Source organism: Lolium rigidum, chromosome 3 (genome assembly GCF_022539505.1).
Source record: "Lolium rigidum isolate FL_2022 chromosome 3, APGP_CSIRO_Lrig_0.1, whole genome shotgun sequence".
NCBI classification, from domain to species: domain Eukaryota; kingdom Viridiplantae; phylum Streptophyta; class Magnoliopsida; order Poales; family Poaceae; genus Lolium; species Lolium rigidum.
This window is the reverse complement of record NC_061510.1, coordinates 208298672-208314955: the sequence shown is the minus strand read 5'-3', so window position 1 is coordinate 208314955 and position 16284 is coordinate 208298672.

Below are 16284 nucleotides of genomic sequence, written 5' to 3'. Positions count from 1 at the left end.
ATGATAGTTCAAATTCCCGGATCAACCACCAAAGCCAGAAAATTTTGCAAAAATGTACCCATCAAGATCCATGATGTAGATTTCTATGTCAATCTAATCATTCTGGGAACCAAAGGTTTGGAAGTCGTACTAGGAATGGACTGGATGTCAAAACACCATGGATTGATAGACTGTGCCAAGAAAGCCATCACCATGACTAGCAGCACCGGTATCCTAGTAGAGAATGTCTCTGAAAGACTACCCAGAAAATTCACCTGCAACCAAAGTGTAGCCAAGCCAACTCTGGATCAAATCAGGGTCGTTTGTCGATACCCTGATGTGTTTCCGAATGATCTACCCGGTATGCCCCCGGATCGGGATATCGAGTTCATCATCGAGTTAATTCCCGGAACTGGACCTATAGCCCAGAGAGCCTATAGTATGAACCCAACAGAGCTTGTGGAGCTGAAGAAGCAGATTGATGATATGTTAGCCAAAGGTCTGATTCGACCTAGTGCATCCCCCCTGGAGATCACCTATTTTGTTAGTGGACAAGAAGGATGGTGCCACTCGTTTATGTACGGACTACCGTAAGCTTAACGATGTCACCATCAAGAACAAATACCCCCTACCCAAGATAGAAGACTTGTTTGATCAGTTAACCGGAGCCAAAGTTTTCTCAAAGATAGACCTTAGAACTGGTTATCATCAGCTGAAGATTCGAGCCACCGACATTCCCAAGACTGCCTTTACCACCAGATATGGGTTGTATGAGTACAACGTCATGTCGTTTGGATTAACCAATGCCCCCGCTTATTTCATGAACCTCATGAATAAGATCTTCATGAACTTTTTGGACAAGTTTGTCGTTGTCTTCATCGACGACATTCTTATCTACTCCAAGTCCGAAGAGGAACATGAACAGCATTTGGAGACTTTCCTAGAAACCCTTAGACACCACCAGTTGTATGCCAAGTTCAGCAAATGTGAGTTTTGGCTGAAGGAAGTTGGATTCCTGGGACACATCTTGTCTGCAGGAGGAATTGCCGTAGATCCCGCCAAGATCAAAACTGTTATGGAATGGCAAGCCCCAACCACCCAAACCGAGGTCCGCGCTTTTCTTGGATTAGCCGGATGTTACCGCAGATTTGTAGAAGGCTTTTCGAGCATCGCTCGACCAATGACTCAACTGTTGAAGAAGGACAAGAAGTTCGAGTGGACTGACAAATGTGAAGAGAGCTTTCAACAGCTCAAGAGTAGACTGACCTCAGCCCCAATCCTGATCATGCCGGACATCACCAAGCCCTTTGACGTATATTGCGACGCCTCCAAGATTGGTCTTGGATGTGTGCTTATGCAAGAAGGCAAAGTCATATCCTACCTGTCAAGACAGCTGAAGCAACATGAGCAGAATTATCCAACCCATGACCTCGAACTTGCAGCCGTTGTCCTAGCCTTGAAGGTTTGGCGTCATTACCTCATGGGTAATCGATGCGAGATCTATTCCGACCACAAGAGCCTGAAATATATCTTCACCCAGAAGGAGCTGAACATGAGGCAACGCCGATGGATTGAACTGATCAAGGATTACGACATGGATATTCACTACCACCCCGGCAAGGCCAATGTGGTAGCGGATGCTTTGAGTCGACTGCCGTGTCAGTTGAACTCCATGATCGCAATCGAGCAACCCAGCCTGTTTCAAGAGTTTGAACAGTTTAGACTGGAACTTGTTAGTGAAGGATTCTTCGCTAGCATAGAACTTCAACCCACCTTGATCAGCCAGATTAAGGAAGCCCAGATAGGAAACGCCAGCATCGACGGAATCAAGAAACAGATAGCTGCAGGGAAAGCACCAGGATTCACCGTAGATGAAGCCGGAGTTCTTTGGTACAAAGGACGCCTCTGCGTACCATCGGACTCAGACTTGAAGCAAGTCATCCTGAAGGAAGCCCATGACACCCTTTACTCAATTCACCCCGGAGGTACCAAGATGTATCAAGACCTGAAGGAGCAATTCTGGTGGCATGGAATGAAGAGAGAGATCGGAAGCTACATCGCAAAGTGTGATATCTGTCAGAGAGTCAAGGCGGAACATCAGCGACCCGCAGGACTACTACAGCCACTGCAGATTCCAGAATGGAAGTGGGACTCCGTAGGAATGGACTTTATCACAGGTTTGCCCAAATCCAGCAAAGGCAATGATTCAATATGGGTAGTTGTCGATAGACTGACCAAGGTAGCTCATTTCATCGCCGTCAAGACCACATACCAAGGCCCGAAGTTAGCTGAACTGTACATCTCCAGAATTGTCGCCCTGCACGGAACCCCGAAGTCGATTGTGTCAGATAGAGGATCCCAATTCACCTCAAGATTCTGGCAGAAAGTGCATGAAGGACTAGGAACCCGTCTGAATTTCAGCACCGCCTATCACCCTCAGACCGACGGACAGACTGAAAGAGTCAACCAGATACTGGAGGACATGTTGAGAGCATGTGTACTGGAGTACGGATCCAAGTGGGAAGACTGCTTTCCTTATGCAGAATTCTCTTACAACAACAGCTACCAAGCCAGCTTACAGATGGCCCCCTTTGAAGCCTTGTACGGAAGGAAATGCCGTACCCCTCTGAACTGGTCGGAAATCGTAGAAAGCCAAGTCTTTGGACCAGATGTCAATGAGAGGAAATTATTCCTCAATATAAATTCAGGTATGATTGTTTGAGAAATTAAACCTTAAGAAGATTTCAATGAGAGGAAATTATTCCTCAAGAACTCTATGGAAACTATCATTTACATATGTAATGAGAGGAAATTATTTTTCCTCAAGAAACACAACCAATGCACCCTAATTGAATTATTTGTGTGCTTAGAATAGTTTGTGTGAATATATGTGATGCTTGGAATAGCCATTGAATTAGTGAGTAATTATACTCGTATTCAAATTTAGACGCTAGCACCGGAGAATACCAAGAAGAGGAAGGGTGCTACCAAGAGGAGGAAGAGGAGAACTTTGAGAACTACCAAGGCAAGCTAATATTCTTGCAAAGTGCAAAGCCCCTTGGGGCAAGGCACCATGATTCTTACCTTTCTTACCATAAGCCTATCCCAAGTTTCTACCTTACAAGTTTTTACTTGTTATTTCAAAGAGTTACTTTTATAGTTAACTTTGGTCTAAGTTAAAGAAGGTTACTAGAGTAGTAAGTTAGTCTCAAGCTAGCCAAGCAAGATTAGCACCCCTCATGATTAGTGCTAGTGCTAAATACTAAAACTTGACTACTCTAGATGGAAACATGTGACTTTGAAATGAATTTGAAACCTTGGAATGATGAAGTCATTCCATTGAATGATTTTTTGAAGGTGAATATGACCAAGAGAAGATGGTGATTTTTGCTATAAAACTGATATTGGTTTGAATGAGATACCTTTCCAATATTGAGTACCCCCACAATACCTGATTATGGGTAGGGCTTAACTGGAAGTTTATGCATCTTAGTATGGGTTCCCTCTGAACACACATCATAGGGGTTATGCCGAGGCTGCCTCCATTGTTGATGAATGATGTGAATTGAGGTGAATTGTACGGCCAAGCCCTGTGCAGTTCCCAGGTTGACAGTTGGTCTTCACTGGGAGGCCAAGCTCATGGGGAGAGGTGCTCATACTAGGATTTGTAAGTGAAAGGTTATGGTTGATGATCCGCGTACTGTGTTACGATGATTCGGGGTAATCCCGATGGATGAAATCAAATGTTGTGGCACAAGTGTGCAACCTCTGCAGAGTGTAAACCTATTCGAATAGCCGTGTCCACGGTTACGGACGGTTGGAAAGGCCATACAGTTTCCGGTGTCAGATTCTTGAAAATGTTGGTGAAGTGGTGACTTGACCTTTAATCACAACAATGTTGTGGGAATGACACTAAGTCTAGCACATGAATAAGTCTTTTCTCAAATACTTGTGAACTAAACTTGGCTTTATGCAAATAAACTAGATCTTAGCACCCCTTACTAGAATTGGCTAGCACTTACTGTAGGGATACGTTGCATAGAAAACAAAAAAATTCCTACCGCGAGAACGCAAACCAAGCCAAGATGCAATCTAGAAGATGGGAGCAACGAGGAGATGTTCGACACTCACCCTTGAAGATTTCCAAAGCCTACAAGATGAGGCTCTTGTTGCTGCGGTAGACGATCACTTGCCGCTTGCAAAAGCGCGTAGAAGATCTTGATCACGGTGCCACGATCGGGCAGCACCTCCGTACTCGGTCACACGTTCGGTGTTGATGAAGACGACGTCCTTCTCCCCGTTCCAGCGGGCAGCGGAAGTAGTAGCTCCTCCTTGAATCCGGCAGCACGACGGCGTGGTGGCGGTGGCGATGGAGAACTCCGGCGGAGCTTCGCTAAGCGTTGCGGGAGAGGTGGAGGAGGTGGGGCGGCTAGGGTTTGGGAGAGGGGGCGCCGGCCACTATGGGGTGCGGCCACCTTGTGGTGTTGGGGTGGCCGGCCCCCTCCCCTTGTCCCTCATTATATAGGTGGAACACCCAAGAGTTGGTCTACAAGTCTTCGAATAAGACCCCAAACCAAAACCTTCCATATGACATGAAACCTACCCAAGGTGGGATTCCCACTTGAGGTGGGACTCCCACCTTTCCTTGGGAGGGGGTGGCCGGCCACCTTAGGTGGAATCCACCTGGGACTCCACCCCCTAGGGTTGGCCGGCCATGGGTGGTGGAGTCCCTCCGGGACTCCGCCTTCCAAAGTGATTTCTTCCGGACTTTTCTAGAACCTTCTAGAACCTTCCATAAATGCACCGGATCATTTCCAAACTTGGAATATGACTTCCTATATATGAATCTTATTCTCCGGACCATTCCGGAACTCCTCGTGATGTCCGGGATCCCATCCGAGACTCCGAACAATATTTCGAACTCCATTCCATATTCAAGTTCTACTATTACAACATCAAACCTTAAGTGTGTCACCCTACGGTTCGTGAACTATGTGGACATGGGTGAGAACTCTCTCCGACCAATAACCAATAGCGGGATCTATAGATCCATAATGGCTCCCACATATTCAACGATGACTTAGTGATCGAATGAACCATTCACATACGATACCAATTCCCTTTGTCACGCGATATTTTACTTGTCCGAGGTTTGATCATCGGTATCACTCTATACCTTGTTCAACCTCGTCTCCTGACAAGTACTCGTTACTCGTACCGTGGTATGTGGTCTCTTATGAACTTATTCATATGCTTGCAGGACATTAGACGACATTCCACCGAGAGGGCCCAGAGTATATCTATCCGTCATCGGGATGGACAAATCCCATCGTTGATCCATATGCCTCAACTCATACTTTCCGGATACTTAATCCCACCTTTATAACCACCCATTTACGCGAGTGGCGTTTGATGTAATCAAAGTACCTTTCCGGTATAAGTGATTTACATGATCTCATGGTCGAAAGGACTAGGTAACTATGTATCGAAAGCTTATAGCAAATAACTTAATGACGTGATCTTATGCTACGCTTAATTGGGTGTGTCCATTACATCATTCATATAATGATATAACCTTGTTATTAATAACATCCAATGTTCATGATTATGAAACTAATCATCTATTAATCAACAAGCTAGTTAAGAGGCTTACTAGGGACTCTTTGTTGTTTACATATCACACATGTATCAATGTTTCAGTTAATACAATTATAGCATGGTATATAAACATTTATCATAAACATAAAGATATATAATAACCACTTTTATTATTGCCTCTTGGGCATATCTCCAACAGTCTCCCACTTGCATTAGAGTCAATTATCTAGATTACATTGTATGGTACCTAACACCCATGGCATTCTAGTGTTGGTCATGCTTTGCCCTAGGGAGAGCTTTAGTCAACGGATCTGCTACATTCGGATCGGTGTGTACTTTGCAAATCTTTACTTCTCCATCTTCGATGTACTCGCGAATCGAATGATAACGCAGCTTGATATGCTTCAGCCTCTTGTGTGACCTTGGTTCTTGTGCATTGGCGATGGCACCCATGTTGTCACAGTAGATGACTAGTGGGTCCAATGCACTAGGAACCACACCGAGCTCTACAATGAACCTCTTCATCCATACCGCTTCTGATGAAGCCTCTGAAGCCGCTATGTACTCCGATTCTGTTGAAGACTTCGCCACCGTGCACTGCTTCGAGCTTGCCCAGCTCACTGCAAGCACCATTCAATATAAACACATACCCGGACCGTGACTTAGAGTCATCAGGATCAGTGTTCCAACTTGCATCGGTGTAACTTGTTACAACGAGCTCTTGGTCACCTCCATAACAAAGAAACATATCCTTAGTTCTTTTCAAGTACTTCAGGATATTCTTGACCGATGTCCAGTGTTCCATTCCTGGATCACTTTGATATCTGCTAGTCAAACTAACAGCATGTGCTATATCCGGTCTTGTACATAGCATGGCATACATGATAGAGCCTACTGCCGAAGCATAGGGGATCTGACTCATCCTTTCTCTTTCTTCTGCCGTAGCCGGACCTTGAGTCTTACTCAAGACCTTGCCTGGTAACATAGGTAAGAATCCTTTCTTACTTTCGTCCATTCTAAACTTCTTTAGAATCTTGTCCAGGTATGTACTCGTGATAGCCCTATTAGGCGTCTTGATCTATCTCTATAAATCTTGATGCCTAATATATACGATGCTTCACCAAGGTCTTTCATTGAAAAACTATTATTCAAATAACCTTTTACACTGCTTAATAGTTCTATATCATTTCCAATCAATAATATGTCATCTACATATAATATCAGGAATGCTACAGAGCTCCCACTCACTTTCTTGTAAATACAGGCCTCTCCATGACACTGTATAAACCCGAAGTCTTTGATCACCTTATCAAAGCGTCGGTTCCAACTTCTCGATGCTTGCTTCAGTCCATAAATTGAACGCTGAAGTTTGCATACTTTGTAAGCATTTTTAGGATCGACAAAACCTTTGGGTTGTACCATATACAACTCTTCCTCAATGTCTCCATTAAGGAACGCCGTTTTGACATCCATCTGCCAAATCTCATAATCGAAAAATGCAGCTATTGCTAACAAAATCCTCACAGATTTTAGCTTCGCTACAGGTGAGAAAGTCTCATCGTAGTCAACACCTTGAATTTGCCGGAAACCCTTTGCGACAAGTCGAGCTTTATAGACAGTAATATTACCATCAGCATCTGTTTTTCTCTTGAAGATCCATTTATTCTCGACAGCCTTGCGGCTATCAGGTAAGTCTACCAAAGTCCATACTTTGTTATCATACATGGATCCCATTTCGGATTTCATGGCTTCTTGCCATTTGTTGGAATCTGGGCTCATCATCGCTTCTTCATATGTCGCATGGTCTTCATCATTGTTGTCCACAATCATGACATTTAGACAAGGATCATACCAATCAGGAGTGGCACGTTCCCTTGTCGATCTGCGAGGTTCAGTAGCTATCTCATTCGAAGTTTCATGATCATTATCATTAGCTTCCTCTGTTACCGGTGTAGGCGGCACAGGAACAACTTCTGGTACTGCGCTAGTCTGATCAACAAGTGAAGATTCATCAATCTTATCGAGTTCTACTTTTCTTCCAGTCACTTCTTTAGTGAGAAATTCTTTCTCAAGAAAGGTTCCGTTCTTAGCAACAAAGATTTTGCCTTCGGATCTGTGATAGAAAGTGTACCCTATAGTTTCCTTAGGGTATCCTATGAAGACGCATTTCTCCGCTTTGGGTTCTAGCTTGTCCGGTTGTAACTTTTTTACATAGGCTTCGCAACCCCAAACTTTAAGGAACGACGGCTTATGTTTCTTATTAAACCATAATTCATACGGTGTCGTTTCAATGGATTTTGATGGTGCTCTATTTAAAGTGAATGCGGCTGTCTCTAATGCATAACTCCAAAATGATAAAGGTAAATCAGTAAGAGACATCATAGAACGAACCATATCTAAGAGAGTTCGATTACGACGTTCGGACACACCGTTTCATTGAGGTGTTCCCGGTGGTGTCAATTGTGAAAGTATTCCGCATTTCTTTAAATGCATGCCAAACTCATAACTCAGATATTCACCTCCGCGATCAGATTGTAGAAATTTAATCTTCTTGTTACGTTGATTTTCTACTTCACTTTGGAATTCCTTAAACTTCTCAAAAGTTTCGGATTTATGTTTCATGAAATAGATATACCCATATCTACTCAGATCATCTCGTGAAGGTTAGAACATAACGATAACCACCGCGCGATGCTACACTCATTGGTCCGCACACATCGGTATGTATGATTTCCAATAAGTCGGTAGCTCGCTCCATAATACCGAGAGAATGGAGTCTTAGTCATTTTTCCCATTAGACATGCTTCGCATCTATCAAGTGACTCAAAGTCAAGTGATTCAAGTAATCCATCGAGTATGGAGTTTCTTCATGCGTTTCACTCCAATATGACCAAGACGACGATGCCACATATAAGTAGAATTATCATTCAATTTAATTCGCTTAGCATCAATGTTATGTATATGTGTATCACTACCGTCGAGATCTAACAGAAATAAGCCATTCTTTTCGGGTGCTCGACCATAAAAGATATTATTCATAAAAATAGAACAACCATTATTCTCAGACTTGAATGAATAACCGTCTTGCATTAAACAAGATCCAGATATAATGTTCATGCTCAACGCGGGTACAAAATAACAATTATTGAGGCTTAAAACTAATCCCGAAGGTAGATGTAGAGGAAGTGTGCCGACAGCCGATCACATCGACTTTGGATCCATTTCCAACGCGCATCGTCACTTCATCCTTTAGTAGTCTTCGTTTATTCTTTAGTTCCCGTTTCGAGTTACAAATATGAGCAACCGAACCGGTATCAAATACCCAGGTACTAGTACGAGAACCAGTAAGATAAACATCTATAACATGTATATCAGATATACCTTCTTTCTTCTTCTTGACAAGGCCGCTCTTCAGATCCGCCAAATACTTGGAGCAATTACGCTTCCAGAGTGTCCCTTCTCCTTGCGATAATAGCACTCGAGCATCGGGCTTAGGGCCAGTCTTAGGTTTCACGAGAGGCGTGGCAGCTTTCTTGCCACCCTTCTTGAATTTTCCCTTAGACTTGCCCTGTTTCTTGAAACCGGTGGTCTTGTTGACCATCAACACTTGGTGCTCTTTCTTGATCTCAATCTCAGCAGATTTCAGCATGGCGAAGAGTTCAGGTAACTCTTTGTTCATGTTCTGCATATTGTAGTTCATCACAAAGTTCTTGTAACTAGGTGGCGGTGATTGAAGGACACGATTAATCCCCGGTCCGTTAGGAATCACTATTCCCAAGTCACCGAGTTGCGTCGCATGCCCGGTCATGGCGAGCATGTGCTCACTAACGGAGCTGCCTTCTTCCATCATGCAGTCGAAGAAGTGTTTCGATGCTTCATATCATTCCACGGCCGCATGAGTTTCAAAGATAGCTTTCAGCTCATTGACCAACTCATGAGGATCGTGGTGCTCAAAACGTTTTTGAAGATCGGCTTCCAGACTGCACAGGATGGCACACTGAACTTGTGTCGGGGGGAAGACCCCGGGTAGGGCAATGGACGTGGAGCAGCCGGCTAGAGGTTGGCCGGCTCGCGGCAAAGGCCGGCTGAGGAGCAGCCGGCTGGAGCCGTGGCCGGCTGCTTCGGAAGCCGGCTGGCTCTAAGTCCTAGTCGGCCTGGCTACGGCCGTCTGTGCTGTGGCTGGGCCGGCTTCTACAAACCATATCCGACTGGGATCTGTACCTCAGACCGACTCGAGGCTGGCGAGTCTTGCATGAGAAGGAACTGGGTAGGTGGTCCGGGTTCGCAGGTCCACGCTGACCTCATCTCCCGTAAAGCGCGGGGCACTGTAGAGCAATAGTGCCACGCGGCGGACAGGCCATCATGGCGTACGACGGTCCGTACCGGCTACAGGGCATGATGGCGACAGGGACATCTCCTCGCCATGCCGCTGACTCCCGCTGGCGGACAAGACAGGCCACTACGCCTCAACAGCTCCATGACGTCAACGCCTCGGGAAGGAGCGGAAGCCGGAGCCGGCCAAGCCGGCCACTAGACTATAGGGACTTCATTGTAAAGTGCCAGCGCCTATATAAGCTGCACTACCCCCCTCGTGCGGGGGACGATCGATCATTCTTACTTCATTCTAGACTTGGCGCTACTCGAGGAGAGAGACCTTCGTCTACCTTAGCCTCCCCGAGCAGCCGGATACAGCTCTAGGAGCACCATTGTACTGTGTGATTACCATATACACTCATAGCAGGAGTAGAGGTGTTACCTCCATCGGAGGGCCTCGAACCTGGGTACGTCGCCGTGTCACTCGTACCCATACCCGCATCCGGATACCACCGTGAGACCATCTAGGAACCACCTTCGATTAGCCACCCTATGGCATATACCGTGACGATACCACGACATTTGGCGCCCACCGTGGGGCCTTCAGCGTCCGCGGCCGGTGTCTTCATCCGGACGGGCCTCACCATCACCACCGGCGAGTGGGTCGCTTCAGGCTTGATCTGGAGATTCGGCTCCCTCGACTACGTCAGCGACAACGATGGCTGCTTCGCCGACAGGCCCTTCCCTGCCGGCGGCAGCATCATCTCCTTCGGCGGCCACGACGTCTACGTCGCTACCGTCGCACCGCCGCGCTACCCGCGGCAGGTGCTGCGCTGCGCAAGCCCTCCTCCCGGAGCCGGCGCCAGCAGCGCTCTCGCCGACCCCTGCATCGTGCAAGTCATGGCGACCGGCGACGAGCAGCCCACCAAGTCCGCGCGCGTCCGCGGCCCCAACTTGGAGCGCAACGTCGACGGGCACGCGTCCGCGTCAGGCGCGAAGCCGCCACCACCACCATCCCGGCTGGAAGAAGTCCGGACAAAGCTGAGCACTCCGCTCACGACCGGCACCGACCCCACCACCGTCGAGGCGGACCTGGAGGCGCACCGCGTGCTCCTCCTCAAGCAGACCGAGGAGCTGGCTGCTGCCAAGCGCCAGTGGGAAATCACCCAGCGCGAGTACAACCGCGCCCACAGCCTCACCCCAGGCGGCGACAACCCCAGCCGAGCTGGCCAGATCCGCCGCAGAGGCCGCGACCTAGGCGCCGAGATCGACCGCGACGGCGCGGAAGCGCCGGCTCCGTCAACGGAGCTGCCCCTCTACAACACCCCCGACAAGAACATGCTTGCCGCGCAAGCCGCCGCAGAAGAACTGCGCGGCCTCGAAGGCGAAGAGTTACGCCGCCAGACCGAGCGGGTGACTGAGCTGCTGAAGGCTGCCAACCGGCAGTCGAAAGACCCCAGGTACGCCCAGGATCCCAGAGCTTCTCACGCCCGTGGTGCCGCGAGCAACGCCGGGGACACGGCCGAGTCCACCTCCCCGAGCACCAAGCCGGCACAACGACTCCCGCGCTACGCACGCGAGCTCAAGCCGGCCGAGCCGCCAGCCCGGGCGGCGGCAGCAGCCGCAGCCGGCCTCCACCAAGCCGGAACCAGGAGCAAGACTCCGAGCCTCGACACCAGCATCGGCCGGCTCCAGAAGCCAGCGGCGCTCGCCAGCCGGCACGTTCCCGGCTGGGCCCGCGCATCGACCGGCAGACGCCCGAGACCGCCTCGACCGGCTGGTCGAATCCCGCATCGCGGAAGAAGAGGGGCCAGCCGGCCCAAAGTGCTTCGGGCCCCGCATCGCCAACGAGCCCATGATTGACGGCTTCCGGCTCCCGCGCGACACCCCCAAGTACGACGGCACCGCCAAGCCGGAGGACCGGCCGCCGGACTACTCCACCGCTGGCCGGCATCGCCGGGGGCAACAAGCGCCGGGCGGTTCGCTACTCCCCCGATGCTGGTCGGCTCCGCCCGCACCGGCTCAACAACCCGCCGGCCGGCAGCATCAACGGCTGGCTGGATTTCGAAGAAGCCTTCATCAGCAACTTCACCGGCACCTATCGCCGGCTGGGTCGCCCTCAGCAGCTTGAGATGTGCAAGCAGGGCCCGGATGAGACGGACCGCGCATACCTGACGCGCTGGTGCGAGATGCGCAACTCCTGCGAGGGTGTGCACGAGATCCAAGCCATCAGCTTCTTCATGGGAGGCTGTCGGCCCAACACCATGCTGTGGCACAAACTGCGCCGCAGCGAACCCAAGACCATGGCGGCCCTGATAGCCATCGCTGACAAGTACGCACTGGCTGAGGAAGCCGGCAAAGCGCCGGCTGACACATCTCCGGCTCCGCCAAGGCGGGACAACAACAAGCCGGCCGAGCACAAGCCGGCCGAAGGCGCCTCTCACGGCAGCCGGCGGGACAACTACCGCGGCAAGCGGCACAGCGACCAGCCGGACCGCCGGTACGGTTCTGCCCACGTGGCAGCTGTATCGGACCACGCGGCGGCTGGCGGCAGCCGGCGCCAGAAGCAAGACCGGCCCTGGAAGCCGAAGTACACCTTCGAGCAGATGCTCGACTCGCCGTGCAAGTACCACAGCGGCAAGAACCCCTCCAACCACACCACCCGCGACTGCCACTTTATGAAGCGGCTGACAAGCGGCGAACCCCTCCCGCCTCCACCCCCGCCCCCTCCAGCCGGCAGGCCGGGTGGCTGATGGCGTGTAACTCACACGTTCGTTGGGAACCCCAAGAGGAAGGTATGATGCGCACAGCAGCAAGTTTTCCCTCAGAAAGAAACCAAGGTTTATCGAACCAGGAGGAGCCAAGAAGCACGTTGAAGGTTGATGGCGGTGGGATGTAGTGCGGCGCAACACCGTAGATTCCGGCGCCAACGTGGAACCCGCACAACACAGCCAAAGTACTTTGCCCCAACGAAACGAGTGAGGTTGTCAATCTCACCGGCTTGCTCGTAACAAAGGATTAACCGTATTGTGTGGAAGATGATTGTTTGCAAGAAAACAAGTAAAACAAGTATTGCTAGCAGATTTGTATTTCCAGTATAAAAGAATGGACCGGGGTCCACAGTTCACTAGAGGTGTCTCTCCCATAAGATAAAAGCATGTCGGGTGAACAAATTACAGTCGGGCAATTGACAAATAGAGAGGGCATAACAATGCACATACATGTCATGATAAATATAGTGAGATTTAATTGGGCATTACGACAAAGTACATAGACCGCCATCCAACCGCATCTATGCCTAAAAAGTCCACCTTCGGGTTATCATCCGAACCCCTTCCAGTATTAAGTTGCAAAGCAACGGACAATTGCATTAAGTATGGTGCGTAATGTAATCAACAACTACATCCTTAGACATAGCATCAATGTTTTATCCCTAGTGGCAACAAGCACATCCACAACCTTAGAACTTTCCGTCACTCGTCCCGGATATCAATGGAGGCATGAACCCACTATCGAGCATAAATACTCCCTCTTGGAGTTAAGAGCAAAAACTTGGCCAGAGCCTCTACTAATAACGGAGAGCATGCAAGATCATAAACAACACATAGGTAATAACTTGATAATTAACATAACATAGTATTCTCTATCCATCGGATCCCGGCAAACACAACATATAGAATTACAGATAGATGATCTTGATCATGTTAGGCAGCTCACAAGATCCAACAATGAAGCACAATGAGGAGAAGACAACCATCTAGCTACTGCTATGGACCCATAGTCCAGGGGTGGACTACTCACTCATCACTCCGGAGGTGACCATGGCGGTGAAGAGCGGGAGATGAATCCCCTCTCCGGCAGGGTGCCGGAGGAGATCTCCAGAATCCCCCGAGATGGGATTGGCAGCGGCGGCGTCTCAGTAAGGTTTTCCGTATCGTGGTTCTTCGCATCAGGGGTTTCGCGACGGAGGCTTTAAGTAGGCGGAAGGGCAACGTGGGGGGCCACACGAGGGCCCCACACCACAGGTTGGCGCGGCCAAGGCCTGGGCCGCGCCGCCCTATGGTGGCGGCCCCTCGTGGCCCCACTTCGACTCCTCTTCGGTCTTCTGGAAGCTTCGTGGCAAAATAGGACCCTGGGTCTTGATTTCGTCCAATTCCGAGAATATTTCGTTACTAGGATTTCGAAACCAAAAACAGCGAGAACAAAGAATCGGCTCTTCGGCATCTTGTTAATAGGTTAGTTCCGGAAAATGCACGAATATGACATAAAGTGTGCATAAAACATGTAGGTATCATCAATAATGTGGCATGGAACATAAGAAATTATCGATACGTCGGAGGCGTATCAGCATCCCCAAGCTTAGTTCTGCTCGTCCCGAGCAGGTAAAACGATAACAAAGATAATTTCTGAAGTGACATGCCATCATAACCTTGATCATACTACTTGTAAACATATGTAATGAATGCAGCGATCAAAACAATGGTAATGACATGAGTAAACAAGTGAATCATAAAGCAAAGACTTTTCATGAATAGTACTTCAAGACAAGCATCAATAAGTCTTGCATAAGAGTTAACTCGTAAAGCAATAAATCAAAGTAAAGGTATTGAAGCAACACAAAGGAAGATTAAGTTTCAGCGGTTGCTTTCAACTTGTAACATGTATATCTCATAGATAATTGTCAACATAGAGTAATATAACAAGTGCAATATGCAAGTATGTAGGAATCAATGCACAGTTCACACAAGTGTTTGCTTCTTGAGGTGGAGAGAGATAGGTGAACTGACTCAACATAAAATTAAAAAGAATGGTCCTTCAAAGAGGAAAGCATCGATTGCCATATTTGTGCTAGAGCTTTTATTTTGAAAACATGAAACAATTTTGTCAACGGTAGTAATAAAGCATATGAGTTATGAAAATTATATCTTACAAGTTGCAAGCCTCATGCATAGTATACTAATAGTGCCCGCACCTTGTCCTAATTAGCTTGGACTACCGGATCATTGCAATACACATGTTTTAACCAAGTGTCACAATGGGGTACCTCCATGCCGCCTGTACAAAGGTCTAAGGAGAAAGCTCGCATTTTGGATTTCTCGCTTTTGATTATTCTCAACTTAGACATCCATACCGGGACAACATGGACAACGGATAATGGACTCCTCTTTAATGCATAAGCATGTGGCAACAATTATTATTCTCATATGAGATTGAGGATATATGTCCAAAACTGAAACTTCCACCATGAATCATGGCTTTAGTTAGCAGCCCAATGTTCTTCTCTAACAATATGCATGCTCCAACCATAAAGGTGGTAGATCTCTCTTACTTTAGACAAGACGGACATGCATAGCAACTCACATGATATTCAACAAAGAGTAGTTGATGGCGTCCCCGTAAGCATGGTTATCGCACAACAAGCAACTTAATAAGAGATAAAGTGCATAAGTACATATTCAATACCACAATAGTTTTTAAGCTATTTGTCCCATGAGCTATATATTGTAAAGGTGAATGATGGAATTTTAAAGGTAGCACTCAAGCAATTTACTTTGGAATGGCGGATAAATACCATGTAGTAGGTAGGTATGGTGGACACAAATGGCATAGTGGTTGGCTCAAGGATTTTGGATGCATGAGAAGTATTCCCTCTCGATACAAGGTTTAGGCTAGCAAGGTTATTTGAAACAAACACAAGGATGAACGGTGCAGCAAAACTCACATAAAAGACATATTGTAAACATTATAAGACTCTACACCGTCTTCCTTGTTGTTCAAAACTCAATACTAGATGTTATCTAGACTCTAGAGAAACCAAATATGCAAACCAAATTAGCAAGATCTAAGTGTTTCTTCATTAATGGGTGCAAAGTATATGATGCAAGAGCTTAAACACGAGCACAACAATTGCCAAGTATCAAATTATCCTAGACATTTTAGAATTACTACATGTAGTATTTTCCAATTCCAACCATATAACAATTTAACGAAGAAGAAACTTCGCCATGAATACTATGAGTAGAGCCTAAGGAAATACTTGTCCATATGCTACAGCGGAGCGTGTCTCTCTCCCACAAAGTGAATGCTAGGATCCATTTTATTCAAACAAAACAAAAACAAAAACAAACCGACGCTCCAAGCAAAGTGCATAAGATGTGACGGAATAAAAATATAGTTTCAGGGGAGGAACCCGATAATGTTGTTGATGAAGAAGGGGATGCCTTGGGCATCCCCAAGCTTAGACGCTTGAGTCTTCTTAGAATATGCAGGGGTGAACCACCGGGGCATCCCCAACCTTAGAGCTTTCACTCTCCTTGATCATATTGCATCATACTCCTCTCTTGATCCTTGAAAACTTCCTCCACACCAAACTCGAAACAACTCATTAGAGGG